The sequence below is a fragment of the Theobroma umbraticum genome, unplaced genomic scaffold (assembly GCF_002168275.2).
Source record: "Theobroma umbraticum cultivar Fairchild unplaced genomic scaffold, ASM216827v3 scaffold_89.0, whole genome shotgun sequence".
Lineage (NCBI taxonomy): Eukaryota > Viridiplantae > Streptophyta > Magnoliopsida > Malvales > Malvaceae > Theobroma > Theobroma umbraticum.
The window spans coordinates 3,404,194-3,419,117 of NW_018397271.1; positions in this window are offsets into that span (position 1 = coordinate 3,404,194).

The window sequence follows — 14,924 nt, forward strand, 5'->3', positions numbered from 1 at the left end:
TGGTGATATTTTGTGAAAAAAGAGAATTTTGGTTGCACGGATTAATGGTATTCAAAGAAGTGAGGCATATTTATACTCTTCCTTTCTACAGCACCTGGAGGTAGAATTATGATAGGAATTCCAAGATGTTCTTTACCAGGAAGAACTACTTTGGTATCAAAAGTCTCAAACTTAGTGGATACAAGATGGGGAAAAGAATGCAAGGTTATACCATATGCCTTCGGTGGTTTGAAGGAATAGAAACAAGGTGGTAGGCTTGATGATCGATGATAAATGAGTGACAGGCATTGAAAACCTAAAACAACAAGTAGTTTCTTTCTTCTCAACTGTTTTTGGTTGACGAGATATTATTCCTTTGATGTCTAACTATATCAAATGACAACCCATGATGAATTTAGATAATTAGGCTATTTTGGTGAGAACATTTGAGATAAAAAAGGTTAGAGTAGCATTGTTCTCCATGAAAGGTCTTAAAGCTCTAGGTCTTAATGGTATGCGGCCTTTCATTTTACAATAAACTTGAGAGATAGTCAAAAATCATATTTGTGTTTTTATGAACCAAGTGTTGTATGATGGGTTTTTTTTTTGAATTATCAAAGGCCTTTATCAATTTAATCCCTAAATAGGATAGTCTAATGATCATGATGAACTTTTGGCCTATTAGTTTACTTAATATGTTTTACAAAATTTTGTCTAAACTAATCGTGAATAGATTGTGACCATTGCTGCAAGAGCTGGTGGGTCCTTTTCAAAGTAGCTTCATGCCTGGTAAGAACACCCGTGACAATATTGTGGTTACACAAGAAGCAGTTTATTCTTTAATGATGAAGAAAGGAAGAAAGGAAAAGGTAAATATGAAATTGATCTTTATAAAGCTCATGATAATGTAAATTAGGAATTCTTAAGGTAAGTGCTCAGTGATTTTAATTTTCCTCTGTAGTTGATTAGATTGATTATGTTTTATGTGACTTCTAATTAATTGCTTGTTATCTAAAATGGCGTAGCATTACATTATTTCTTAGCACAAAAGTGTCTCAAGTAAGATGATCCTTTATTGCTCTATTTGTTTATTTAATGCATAGAAAAGTTATCTCATATCATACAAGACATGGTACATAGGAAACAGTGGAAGACAATCAACGTTGCTAGAACAAAGCCATTGCTATCTCACTTGTTTTTTGCAAATGATTTGTTACTTTTTGCTCAAGTTGAGATTAGACAGGTAGAAGTTGTCATGGATTACATTAATTAGTTTGCAATTGCTTCGAGTTTATCTATCAGTTTATCTAAGTCAAAAATGTTTGTTTCTCCTAATGTTTCTCAAAGTTTTGTAACTTCTTTGAGCACAACCTGCAATATTTTGTTAATGGAAGACTTGGGAAGGTACTTAAGTGTTCCGATTATTCATAAAAGATGCTTTAAAGTGTTGTATGCCTACATCGTGGATAAGGTGAGAATGAAGATGGCTTGCTGGAAAAAAAATGTTTTATCCCAGGCTAGTTATCGAATGCTTATACAGTCAGTCATGAAAGCTATCCCCTGTGTATGCGATGTAGACGGCCTTGCTGCTTATGTTGACTTATAGTCAACTAGATTAGATTTCTCAAAATTTTCTATGGGAAGATATAAAGGAAAGCTCTAAAAACCATTTATTAAATTAGAATATGATTTGTCTACATAAAGCATGTGGAGGGTTGGGGTTGAGATCGGCTAAAGCTTCAAATTTGGCCTTCTCAATTTTGCGTGGGCAATTGAGAATCACTCGAATTAGTTATCCTTCTCAATTTTGTGTAGTAAGTATCTCCATAGTTATGATTTCAATTATACACTTGTTCATGTTAACTCTTTCTCCACTTGGAAACATATTTGGAAATGCAGAAGAGTCTTGAACTTGGGCAAAAAATGGTTGGTTGAAAATGGTGCTAGCATTAGCATTTGGAATGATTGATGGGTGGGGGATGCCCCTTAGCCATTTTGCCCTTAGTACGATCAGTGTATGAGTTGCTTTCTCTGAAAGTTATTAATTTTATTGATGACTACGGAGAATGACAACTTAATTCTATTCTTCACTTAATTCTTTTAGCTAATCTTTTGTAAATAACGACAACCCCAATTCCAAGAATTAATGCTTGGGGGGGTAGGAAATTTTGGTTTGTAGAAAGCAATGGATCATTCTTAGTTGGATTTGTTTTTCACCTTTTGCAAACTCACGATTTATATAGTCAATAGGCGAATGATCATAACTAGAATTGGAGATTAGCATGTACTGAGAAGGTTTCAGTTCTTCATTTAGTTGTTATTCAAAGATAGACTCAACATAAATGAAAATAGAGTGAAGTCACAAAATAATCAATTAAGTTTCCTACTCACGTTGCACGAATGGTGATGAGTCAGTTCTACGTCTATTCAGAGATTGCCACTTTGTGAAACAAGTTTAGAGTTGTTGGCCCTTACTAGGTACAAATGAGTTAATCTTTTTTAATTTTGATCTTAAGGAGTGGTTATTTCTTAATTGTTCTAGTAGGTCAATTTGGGTTGTTAATGTGCTTTGGAGTATTCAATTTTTGTTGAAATTATGGTTCATTTGGAAAAGTTGAAATAATTGCATTTTTCAGCATGTTGTTGATTCCCCAAGCTAAGTATGGAATGTTGTAAGAATGACGGCCAAAAACGTTGCCAAAGATTTGGAAAAGAAGAGTCTTGCTACTTGGGTGGCTTAATGAATTAAGTGGCAACCACCAAACATGTGTTACTTCATTCTTAATACAGATGGGACTTTCAAGTCTGGCTCAAGATGTGCTTCTACAAGTGGACTCATACTTAATAGTGAAGGAAATGGCTTGGTGGATTTGTGTCCAACATTGGTGTAATAAATAGTTTGATGGCGAAGCTCTAAGATACAAGAGAAGGTCTTTTTTTTTGGCAAAATCCATGATCTAAACCAAGTTGTTGTTGAACTTGATGTTGCTTTAATTGTGCATTTCTTGAAGACAGGGGTGAAAGCTTCTCATCCATACTTTACTTTTATTTAAGATTTTATTTCTTTAACTTAAGAAAGGTGGGTTAAAGAAATTCGCCATATCTTTAGAGAATGGCATATATGTGTTGATTTTCTAGCGAATTTAGCCAAGACTCGTAAACTCGAGACTACGATGCTAAATACTCCTCGTTTGGAGCTTATTCCTCTCTTGAAGATTGATAAATTGGGAGTACCTTGTATAAGGGTGCAAGCAAGTCGTTTTCAACCATCTTATGTATAAAAAAAAGGAAACAAATAATAAAATTAAAATTATTAAATAACTAAAAATAAATATCTGAAACAACAACTTATTAAACAAACTTAAACAACATTACAACAACCATCGTTTAATTTCCACGACAAGGCAACAAGTCATGAAAAATTCAATCCTACTCTTCAATGTCATTAAATGTGCCAATTGAATCTTCAATTATATATGATCCTACACAAATAAAAGAGATAAGAATGTAACACTTAAGACAATAGATAGTGTTTTATATAAAACAAATGAAATAAAAATATAATGAATTTATTTACTTTCCATTTCATTCCTCAACCAATTTTGAGTGCACATCAATGCCTCCAAAGTGTATGGATTAAGCCTACTTTGATAGTTAGTCGCCACTCTCCCACTAGTGCTATCAGCTTAATTCGGATGTAATTGTAAAAATAAGAATAGCAAGAAAGCCTTTGGCAATCATTTGCAAAGTGAGATACTTTATCCCATTTGTTTTTTATCAACTCAAACAACATACATTCTTTAACTTCTAATGATTCATCTAAAGTTCTTGTTATTGAATTTTAAGAAGACTTTAATGTTGGACTAGAGGATTACTTTAGTATTCATACAGTAAATCACAACAATTTTTCTTAACTTGTTTAATCTCATAAGTTGCAGTATCATTATAAATTTTAGAAAAAAAAACTTAATTATCACCTTCATTTTATACCCAGGATCCAATATAATCACCATAACTAACACAATATGAATATCGTTTCAATATTTTCCAAACTTTTCAAACATTTTCTTTGCCATTGCATTAATTTTCTCATCAGTAAAGCACATCCAATTCACAATAACAATTCGAAGTTTGCAAATTTTGACAAAAAAAAAATAATTCGCAGTAGGATATTTGGTTCTAGAAAACAATTTAGGGACATCATAAAACATTTCAAACTTCTTAGCAATATTTCTTGCTCTCTCCTAATCTTCTTAACTAGGCACACAAAAGTAATGCTTGTATCTAAGTTTCAACTTAAGGAAAAGAATTTTATACGCGATAGTAGTTAGTAGTATGAAGCATCATATAAGTTGAATTTCACCTAATTCTACAATCTAGACTTAACTTTTTTGAATATGACACTTTAGCTTGACAAGCCACTTTTTCAAAGTCTTTCTAATCTAGATGAACTAACTGTGCAATATATTACACTATTACGAACATTTTTAACTACATATTTTATCACAAATAATCCATCTTTCGCAACAAGATTCAAAATATATGCACAACATCTCATGTGAAGAATTCTTCCATCAGGTAAAAGTTCAAAACATAACTTATCCACTATGATGGAAACAATACCATCACTAAAGCTACAATTATCCACGATGATAGTAGAAAGTTTGTTCTCTATATTCCATCTAGTCAAGGAAATCATCATTTCTTGAGTAAGAACATTCATGGTGTGTGGTGTAAGCACATAAAAAAATCTACATATTTAAAAAAAATTAATAAATTTGCTTAAATTTTTTTTTCATAAAAACATTAATGAATAAGGTAACACAATTTAAAGAATTAAAATAAAAATTGTTTACCTTAAGATACTACTTTGCAACACCCAAGAGTCATCAATATAATGAGCAGTGATGGACATGCAACCTTTATTTTGATTTGAAGCCCATATATCTGTGGTGAATGTTATTTGGCTATGTAACTTCTCAAACTAATATTGTAACTAAGACCTCTTTGAGCAATAAATCTTGTGAATGTCCTCTTTAATCACATTGAAGAAACCATCTTAAATAATGGTTGAAAACTAGTAACAAACTTTTTAAAACAATAAGAGTAATAATAGAAAGAGGATACTCATACAAGATTATAGCACAAGTCAACTCATGTCTTGAATCGTCTTGATCAAATATGTAATTTTCAATCTGAATCTTCTTATCAATTTTCATCTCTATGCTAAGTTGCTTTTTCCTTTCAAAGCATTGTTCAATACTTGAATTTTTTCCTCTCACAAGAACCCAGGTGATTTTTAGGGATTTTGTTCCACTCTTACTTTGCAAAATGTGAATTGAGTTTAGATGGTGGCATATGATTGAATGACATGCCTTTAGCAAGTTTCGAGAACTTGTTATTTGGGATTACATGCCTTTAGCATGTTTCGAACTTTCCTTGTTTAACTCATGAGTTGTAACACAATTTAAGTGAATTACCATGGGAATCACATACTTTTAGTATGATTTGAATGTTCATCTTTTGGCTTATGTGTTTTAGCATATTGCGATTGTGTTGCTACCACGATTTACATGTCCATAACATATTTTCAATATCAACATTATAATGGGTTACATGTCCCTAAGATGTTTTGATAGATTACATGTCCTTAACATATTTTGATAGGTTACATATCTTTACCATGTTTCATTATGTGCTTTTCCATGTTATGTACATGCCTTCACATGTTTCAACATGTTTTGAAAACATATGCCTTCACATGTTTCAACATGTTTTGAAAACACATGCCTTCACATGTTTCAACATGTTTTGAAAACATTCTCAAATTTGGCATTTCACATGTTGCATAGTTCATAAAGCATGCATTCGGAAATGAATGAGGCTTGTTGTATAATGTGAAAATCAAATGATTCATGATATTTAAGTTATGCAAATGATCTGAGGATCTATCATTGAGCATATATTTGATTAAATTGATGTCAGAACATGAGTTGATGAATCAAGAGACAAAGCCTTTTTTGTTTGGTTGAAAAGTGATGAAAATCTAGAAACATGGGTGAAAGTATCGATACTCACAAAAGAGGTATCAATCTTGACTTATAGAAAGCTTAGAAAAAGTATTTTAGTTTATAAGTATTGATACCTCTATTAAAGGTATTGATACTTTGAAGGCAAAAAACATTCTACTTAGAAATTATCAATATCTTTAATGAATACATTGATTGTAGATTAGATATTTTCACCCTATTTCAAGGGTTTCTGGTTCATTTATGAATAGTATATCTTTCCCAAACCCTTGAGAGTTTGTTAGACTTATAAAGGGTATTTAACAAATGTGAATGTATAGTTAGATTGAGCATTTGGTTTGAAACAAATGTGCATATTTGATAAAATGTATTTACAAAACACTTTTCCCGTCTTTCGTTTAATTTGTTTCCCTCTTTGTTTCTATTGACTAAAATTTTATATCTCACCACATGTAAATTCCATTTTATTTTTAGATCAGTAGATCTCTTGTTGGCATATTTGGAGAGTCATCTCCTCAACATTTTTTGTAGGTGATCGTCTATGTTCTCAGTTGATTATGTTTACCCTACCATTTACTCAATTGGTTGAGTCTTTTAATAGTTGGTTTGTAAATATTGACAATCTTTATGTTTGTCTAATGTATGTCAAAATTTGTTGATTATGTTATGTACTCATAAATTATGAAGTTAATTATGTACAATCGTGCCCTTAAAACTGGGGTGTGACATATAAGTAGGATTAAGGTAAAATTTTTATAAAGGCAAAAATACCTATATCACCTTAATTTTATTATATTTTTTATAGATTTTATGATAGAGATTAATATATTTAAATTACTTCTAAGATAGAGTTGCAATCTGATCAAAGCTTTATTTCAAAAATTTGTCTTGTCAATATTAATTTATGAGAGATATACAAATCAAAGGATGGTAAACTTTTGTGAAAAATTTAAAATACCATTATATATTTATTTTTAATAATTTTATTCAATAGACTTAAGATTTACCTAAATCAATTTTTAAGCCAAGTTTTGATCTATTAAAAAAATGTCAAGTTTTAATCTAACTAATCCCTTTTTTTTATTTCTTTTAAACTTATCACTCTTAATTTATTAAATATAAAATCAACCATGTGTGATAAAATTATAATTAAATATAAATCTATTAAGTATTCATCAAGATAAAACATTAGTTATATTCTTTTTAATTTATAATAGTTGAAATGCAATTTGAACATATAATAACAAATACTATACAAAAGTGGATTGAAGAAGATGAAACTTTTGCATATACAAAATTACCTTCCTTTTTCACTTTATTTTTATTGTATTCTTCACATTCTATTAATTTATAAAATTTCAAATGATCTTGCTCAAAAAAAATTCTACATGATCTTTTTAATGTAGTTTTTCAATTTAAATATATAAGTTTTTTAAATTTCATATTATCTATTTTTATTTGAATTTTTCTATTATTTTTATTAAAGATTTTTATGATAAGTTAAATAAAGCCAAATAAAATTAAGAGTCTTATTTGATAAATGATAGAGAACTTGGACAAATCAAAGATGCACATTATTTTACAATAATATTGACCATTTATGAAATTTAAGTTAAAAAGTTTTGATTTTAGTATTTTTAAAGTAAAATATTAATTTTTGTAAAATTGATATTCCATGTATGGTTCTTAATGTTAAAAAAGAAAAAACATTTCATATAAATAAATTTTAAAATACCAAAAAGTAAAGATTATAAGGTTTTAAAAAATAATAAATAAATATTTTGTGACATACAAAGTAAAAAAAAATAGATAAAGAAAATGAGACCGCAAAGGGTAGTATAAGATCAAGTTACATTCCTTTAACAATTTAAAATGATTGCACAGCTTCCTATACAATTAATATTTCAATAAAATACATTAATCGATAGTTTAACATCCTATTCATACTGATTATTAAAGTAACTATGAATATAATTTGCAAGGTACTTAACATAATGGTCATATACACCATCGTTTATAATATATAATAGTATATATAAGTTTGTTTTTATATAAAAAGGTTGGCATTTTCAATGAATTTATAACTTGGTATGCATGATCTAATGAATTATGAAATTTAATTAATAGAAAAATAAAAAAGTAAAAGACATAATACTTTAAAAAGTCTTTAAATTTTTTTAAAAAATTCAAATAAACACTTATTCTTTTATTACGTACAATTAAATTTCTATACTTTTGCTGTAAAAATAAGTCTCTATATTTTTATTTTTGGATAAATAAGCGTACTATTAGTCATAACACCACTTGCCATGCTTATACTATGTAACGTTGACGTGGAAAGGTGAAAAGATCACGTGTTCATGTCATCATGCCACATTATTATCTATTGGTAAAAATGGGGTTTAGATGGGTTTTAGGGAATCAGCAAAATTAACTTTAAGACAAACTTTTCAATAGACGTTGTCTTTAATACTTATTTTACTCCCATCACTCGGTATGCAAAGGGAAAAAATACGAATGCCCTTTAAGATACAATAAAGTCAATGTCTAACTTTGTCTTGTATTTTACGAGAGTAGATTGCTAGATACACCCAAGAGTTTGCAAAATTGTTCAGCTTTAGAACTTACTTTTTGCAGCAAGTAGATTATAAGTAATTGAGACACTTTGTAGTTGATGGGAAGTTAAGTGTTTATGTTAATTTTTAAAACATAACACTTCTCTTACGCTTGATTTTTTTGCTGTTGTTCTATTGTTGTTTTAATGCGTCAAAATGGTTGGCATCAAACCCTTTATATTGGCTTGTAAGTGTCTCTCTTTTAAAGATATAACCCTTCATCAAAGCACCTTTTTGTATAAAAGATATTTTTATATTTTGCAAGAAACAACCTTTAGATAAATGGATGTTTCAATAATTACCTTTTGAAATTACAACCATTCATTCATAAGACACAAAATAAAAAGATAATTTTTCATTTTGTCTTATGAAAAGACAATCACTTATTCCATAAGACATGACTTTTAAGCTTCGATATAAAAAGATAATTTTTCATATCCAAAATTTTGATTTGTTTTTGTTTTTCAATTGTCTCATAATCTTTAAGCTAAGATAACTTTTCATGTTAAGAGATAATTTTTTTTATTTTGAAAATACACCAACAATTTCCTATCATTTTTAAAATTGTCAAATACCAACAACTTTGGGAATCTTATGCATAAATGAAGGTATCTCACAAATTTGAACCTTCACTAAGTGAGTGCAGTTGGTTATAGTATGAATTGAGTGGTTGACCTAGTATTAAACTATTGATTCTTCATTTGACTAGTTGGGTTACTAAACATACACAAGCTTCTTTGTTCACTTTGTATCTAGTTTTGCCAACGCATTCTATGGCCTTGTGTTTTGCATCCATTCATGAATGTTGTAAGAGTCAAGCCTTTAGCTCTTAAAAGTAGCCAAACTTCCAATAACATAGGTTGCCTCCATCAGAAGTACCTGTAATTATAATACTTCAACATATACATGATATGAGTCTATAAAGAACTTTTGTTCGACCTTACCTATCACATTACGAGAACCAAGTACTATATACCTTGGGATGAAAAGTATAAATTAGTGCTTGCAATAATTCATGTGGTAGAATGGTTAATTCTCGAGACTTACAGGTTGACCACAAGTTTCAATGTGAGCTCTCACCAATGGAGATTTAGTTGATAGGCTTGAGACCCATCCCTCTTGAGATATTTATTGCTAAGTCCTTTTTTAGACTTTTGATAAATAAATTTGCTAAATTTTCACAAAACCTCACATTACTTGTACTGACTATACCATCACTAATTCTTTGTTTTACATTGCTATGTCGAAGTCTAATATATCGACTTTTTCCATTGTATACTTGATTATATACCTTTGATATAGTTGCTTATTGTCATAATGTATCAAGATTAGTGCCATTAGTTTAAGCCACCAAGGAATTTCATTGAGTAAATTTCTCAATAATTTCTCTTCTTGGGTTGTAAATGCTAAGGTTATAAATTCAGTCGTCATGATGGAGTCTACTTGACTAGATTGTTTCTTAGAACCCCAAGAAACAACAGTCTACAAATTGTAAAAATCCAACTAGTCGTAGAGGTATGATCTATTTTATTTGAGTTTCAACTAGTGTCTGTATACCTTTTTAAAATCAAAGGAAAACCTGAATAAAAAATGTCATAATTCATTGTACTTTTTAAGTACCTTAGAACTCTATGAACAACATACTAATGTTTTTTATTTGGATTACTTGTAAATTGGCTTAGCATTTTAATTGTAAAAGCAATTTCTGGCCTTATACACACTATAACATACATTAGACATGTAATCACCCTTGTATATTTATTTTGTGTTATCGATTTGTCTTTGTTGGGCACTAGCCTTAGATTACAATCATAAGGCGTAGACATTGGTGCACAATTTGACTTACCATACTCATCATAATCTTTTTAATATAATGAGCTTAAAACAATGTTAGGCCATTATTGTCTCTCATTATTCTTATACCAAGAATAACATCCGTCGCACTCATATCTTTCATGTCAAAATTTTTCACAAGAACCTTTTTATGTCTTTCACTTGTTCTAAATCAGTACCAAAGATTAATATATCATCCACATATAGACAAATAATGACACCTCTACCATTATGGAGCGTACTATAGACATATTTATCAGATTGATTGATCTTATAGCCATTAACTAGCATAACTTCATGAAACTTTTGATTCCAATATTTAGGCGCTTGTTTTAATCCATACAAGGACTTTACAAGCTTACATACTTTTCTTTCTTGACCTCAAGAGACAAATCCTTCATGTTGTTCCATATACACCTCTTCATCTAATTCACCATTTAAGAATGCCATTTTAACATCCATTTGGTGAATTGCCATCTTATGTATAGATGCAAGTACTATAAACACTATAATTATAGTTACTCTTGCTACCAATGCATATGTATCAAAGTAATCAACACTTTTTATTTGTTTAAAGCCCTTTGCCATTAACTTTACTTTAAACTTATCTACGGTTCCATCAACTCTTTTTTTCTTTTTGAAAATCCATTTACAGCTTATTGGCTTTGAACCCGATGGAAAGTCTACCAACTTTCAAGTTTTGTTTCCCATTATCAAGTCCATCTCATCTTATATTACTTCTCTCCAAAATAAAGCATCTTGAGACTTCATTACCCCTTCATAAGTTTAGGGATCACCTTTACCTTCTTTCATTAAACTAGCAAGGTAAGTATTCATATGTTTTTTCTCTTGTACCTTTAACTAAGTACATGAGGAAATCAGATCCATGTATCTTTACTTTTCTAATTCTTTTACTTTTTCAAAGCTTAAAAGTTTCCTCACCATTTTTTAAAAGTTTATCATTTTTCCTTACTATTTCTTTGAGTCTTTGAATTGAATTAAACTTTGTTTCATCAAAGATAGCGTCCCTTGATGCTATGATTGTGTTAATGGAACATGAAACATTGGGTTTTATCACCATGAAATGATATGTTTTACTATGTTCGGCATATCTTATAAATATACATTCAATTCCTCTTTTACCCTATTTCTTTTTCTTTGGTTCTAGAACTCTTAAGATGGCTCGACATTCCATAACTTTTAAATAATTAAAGTTTGACTTTTTTCCTTTCCATAGCTCAAAAGAAATAGTTTTACATTTTTTTATTTGAGATTCTATTTAGTATATGGTAAGCTATTAATAAAGATTCACCCCAAAATCCTTTTCCTAAACTCGAATAGGAAACCAAATTGTATTTAGTTTGGGATTCTAATTGACCTTTTTTAAGAACTTGATTCTTACATTCCACTACACCATTTTGCTCGGTGCATAGAGAGTGGTAATCTCATGAATAATGCCAGTGGACTCGAAATATTTGGTATCATAATATTCACCTACTTTATCACTTCGTAAACATTTGATAAGCAATTCATAATGTAATTTAATTTCATTTTTATAGATTTTAAATTTCTCAATTACTTCATCTTTAGCGTGCAATAAGTAAATATAGTAATACTTAGAGAAGTTATTTATAAATGTTACGAAGTATTTTTTTCCACCAATAGATGGAGTACTATACATATCACAAACATCGAAATGTATTCATGTAGGCAATTTGGAGTTTCTTTTTACGTTAGGAAATGAGCTTCTTGTGATTTTAGTAACCAGCTTGTCTCGCACGTATCATTCTTTCCATCAATATTGGATATCAACTCTAATTTAGCCATATCACGCATACTTCTATAATAAACATGACCTAATCTGTTATGCCATAAATTAGACAATATTACTTTACTATCATGAACATTACATGAGGCTTCAATATAAGTAGAACTACTAGCATTTTTATTACTATTAAGTTTAAACATATTTCACATAAATATCCACTTTTTACATATTGTCCACTTTTTATAAAGATGAATTTATTTGTTTCAAATACTAATTTGAAGCCATACTTATTCAGCAAACCACTTGCCATAAGATTCTTTTTAACTTTCGGTGCATAATAGATTTTGTTTAGTATAAGTATTTTTTTAGAAGTAAACGTAAGTTTCACGATGCCTTTTCCTTTCACTTGTGTAGTAGAAGAATTTTTCATGTATAGCACGATTCCATCATTGATTGCTTCCAAAGTCTTAAAGAAACTCTTGTCCTTACATAATTAGTTGCACCAGTGTCAATGCACCATGCTCCATCATTTTGGAGAAGATTGACCTCAGAAACCATAGCCACAAACTTGTTGTTGTTCACACCTTGTGTCTTGTTTTTCAAAAGTTTACATTTTGCCTTGAAGTTATCAAGTTTGTTACAATGGAAACATAGCCCTTTTTTCTTCCTTTTGATCTTATAACTTTTGTCATTCATACCAACAAGATATTTTCTTTTGTTGAGCAAAACTAGCTTGTTTAATGGTTTGTGTTCCATCACATGGGCTTTCGAAGTCTCAAAATTGTTTTCATTAGAATCCTTTTCTTTTTATCTTGCTTGACTTCTTATTTGTCATAATCTCCTATTCGAAGATGATTACTAAGGTTCTCAAGAGATATTGCCTTTTTTTTATGTTTTAGAGTTTTTTTCATGTCTTAATATGAAAGGGAAGCTTATCAATTATAAAAGATATCACCATAAGTTTATTCATTTTAGGATCATATTACTTAAAGCTATTTACAATACCTTCAAGCTCATGTAATTGCTCTATAATAGAATGATTATCAACTATTTTGTTGTTATTGAAATGACTAACTAGAAATTTCTTGCTATTTGCATCTTTGGCCATGTATCTTGCTTCCAATTTGTCCCAAAGTTGTTTTACACTAGTTTCATTCTAGTACGCATCGAATAATGTATTCAACATTCCATTAAGAATGTGTCCCATGCATAAGTAGTAATCATTATCCAATTGTTATCTTAAACAAGTTTGATTCACAGAATCTTCATCACATTCTTAATCTGGTTTTAGTGCATCTAGAACATAAGTGACCTTGAGAGTTGTAAGAAGCAAGTGCATTTTTTTTTTTGCCACCAAATGAAGTTTCCTCTTTCAAAGCAATCTAGCTTGACAATGTTGGTAACCATCTCTTTAAGTGAAGCCATTTTGAATTCTAACACTAAGAAAAATAAGATTTAATATTGTTTGTGCAAATGAGGTCTATATGGATTTTAAGGAATAAGCAAAATTAATTTCAAGATGAGCCTTTTAATAGGCATTATTTTTAAGACTTATTTTATCCCCACCACATGGTATACAAAGGGGAATAATGCAAATAGCCTTAGACATACAATGAAGTTAATGTCTAATTTCGACTTGCATTTTATGATAGTAAACTGCCAGATACACCAAGGGTTTTCAAAGTTATTCAATTTTAAAATCTACTTTTTGCAACAAGTAGATTATAAGAAATTAAGAGGTTTTTTTAGTTGATGGGAACTTAAATGTTTATACTAATTTTCAAAACACAACACTCTTTTTGCGCTAGATTTTTTTGCTCTTGTTTTGTTTTTATTTTGATGTGTCAAAATGATTGGCACTAAGCCTTTTATATAGGCTTGCAAGTGTATCTTCTTTAATGACACAACCTTTTTATCAAGGTACCTTTTTGTGTAAAAAACATCTTTACATTTTGTAAGACACAACCTTTGGATAAAAAGATACTTTAATAATTAACTTTGAATTGCAACAATTCATTCGTAAGACACAATACGAAAAGATAATTTTTCATTTTTCCTTATGAAAAGATAATCACTTATTCCAAAAGATAAAACTTTTAAGCTTCAATATGAAAAGATAATTTTTCATATTCAATCTTTTTATTTGTGGTGTTTTTCCCGTTGTCTCTTAATTTTTGAACGAAGATAGCTTTCCATGATAAGAGACAATTCTTTTATTTTGAAAATATATCAACATTATTTATTATGATATGTTAGCATGTTATGTCAATATCATACGACATAAAATAATAAGTGACGTTTTAACTAACATCAATTAGTTAACCATTAGTTATATAAGTTTATTTTCTTTAAAATAAAAATATAAGATTTTGGCTAAACAAAATATAAGAATAAAAATTTATTTAAATTTTTTTAAATAGTTAAGGGATTTTTTTATATTATACCAAAATAAAAATTATATAAAAAATATAAAAGGGGTGTAATAAATAATAATCAATAATAATGTGTGTATTAATAATAATTGTTTACACTATCGTAGTATAAGTGGACTTCTCTTCCATTTTTATATATTCCGTAATAGTTATGTAATTAGAATGACATGCTAAGTGCATGTAGAATACAATTTGGTGGAGCAAAATAGGTCCAAGTTGAGGATAAGCTTTAAGAATCGTTAACAATCAACAAGGAAACACAAAAGTC